This window comes from Nuphar pumila, chromosome 7 (assembly GCF_984573655.1).
Source record: "Nuphar pumila chromosome 7, dmNupPumi1.hap1.1, whole genome shotgun sequence".
NCBI lineage: Eukaryota > Viridiplantae > Streptophyta > Magnoliopsida > Nymphaeales > Nymphaeaceae > Nuphar > Nuphar pumila.
Window position 1 is genome coordinate 32,633,999 of NC_143255.1, and position 1,893 is coordinate 32,635,891.

A 1,893-nucleotide genomic window follows, 5' to 3' on the forward strand; every position below is an offset into this window, starting at 1 on the left:
TGATTGAGAGTCAAAGGTGGGTGACCATTCAAGGACCTTTTCGTCCTATTTTCAAATCGTCTGGATTATGACCATTAATCTCATTTATCTCAAAATGTTTTGGCCTTTCTCACAAGTCTATAAATCTCTTCCTTTTCCGTCTTTTGATTTATCGAAATTTCTGACTCTCCAGTTTTTTCCTTTCTTTCTTCTCGGTTTGACTTGCAGAGTTCATGTGTGAGAGAGGTCATCTGTTCTTGCGAAGCAGTGACTCTCTTGAGGTTCAAGCCTAGTTGTATCCTGGGAACTCAGTCGTAACAAAACCCTTTTTCGCATCTTCGGAATTCCCGAAGTGGGGCGATTGAAGTTCTAAAGATAGCGATCTTAAGAACGTGCCTCTAGGCTTGAAATCTCTTTTCTGAAATCCATTTTTCACAAGGTTGGAATAACAGACTCGTTTTTTACAAAGTTGTGTCTCAAGCAATGCAGCACCCACTTGGTGAGCAGATACAGCTTGAGGAGTCACCTCCCCCACCTATTTTGGGAGTGCTCCTTCATGCGTGCACTACTTCATCAGGTGCGGGGAGACTTGTACCTCACTTGAGACTGCGTACACTTTTCCAAAGGTGCGTTGGTTGTGGATTACATGTCCTCAAAAAGCCCAAGATGGAGGTTCATTTGGAGGGTTTGGATCCTTACAGCTTGGTGGTTGCTGTGGCTGAAAAAAAATCAGCGAATCTTTTGAGGCTGCAAATACGATCAGGGCGGCCTGCTAGATCTGTTAAAATGGGAAGTCGCCGACAAAGCGTGACACAAATGGCCTGGTCAGGACTTGAGATGGATTGGAAATAACAAGGCATTCACTGATAGTGCCTTGTAGCATCATTCGGTCCTTGATGTTATTTTCTCTGTACTTTTTATTTTTCTCTATTGATTATTACACCATTTTTGTGTCAGGGTGATACCTGCGGACTTCTTTTACTGATTCAACGAATCACTAATTGGGATAATGCTTAAGCACAATTTCTTTGTTTGCTACAACCTCTCTAATGAAATGATACCTGAGTTCAATGTGCTTTGTTGTGCCATGGTATATTGGATTTTTTGTCATTAAAATAGTGGCTTTATTATCACAAAAAATTTTGTTGATTGATCTTGACCATTATATAAATCTTCAAGGATGCGCCTCATCCAAATAGCTTGACACATTGATGCAAATGTTGCAATGTATTCAGCTGAAGATAAGGCCATGGAGCTTTGTTTTTTTGAACTTCATGATTCTACTCTCGATCCAAATTCAAACACGAATTCACTTGTGCTCTTTTGATCATCCATCTTGACTATCAGTAAAACCAAGCAATTTAAAGTTAGTAATTGGTTTGAACCAAATTCCATAATCAGATGTGGTTTTAATGTAACAGAGTATCCGTTTTGCTACTCCCAAATGATGCACGGTTGGGTGTTGCATGAATCTAGATATCAAACTCATAGGGAACATAATGTCTGGCCTGGTATGAGTCAAATACATCAACCCACCAATCAAACTTCTGAAATAAGTCTCATTTGCCTTCATAGTTCCATCATTCATTGTCAATTTCTCATAAGCATTTATGAGAGTTGAGGATCCTTTGCAATTTGTCATGTTGAACTTCTTAAGTAGATCTATTGCATACTTTTCTTGTAATACAAAAATTCCATCATTAGTTTGACTTACTTTAAGATCAAGAAAATAGTGTAGCAGTCCCAAATCAGTCATCTCAAATTCTTGCATTATTTTACTTTTGAATTCCTCTATAAGAGCATTGGATGATCCTGTATAAATAATATCATCAACATATATACGCACAAGAAGAATATTTGATCCTGCTACCTTGGTGTATAAAGTGGATTCACTTTCACTTTTTTAAAAATTAT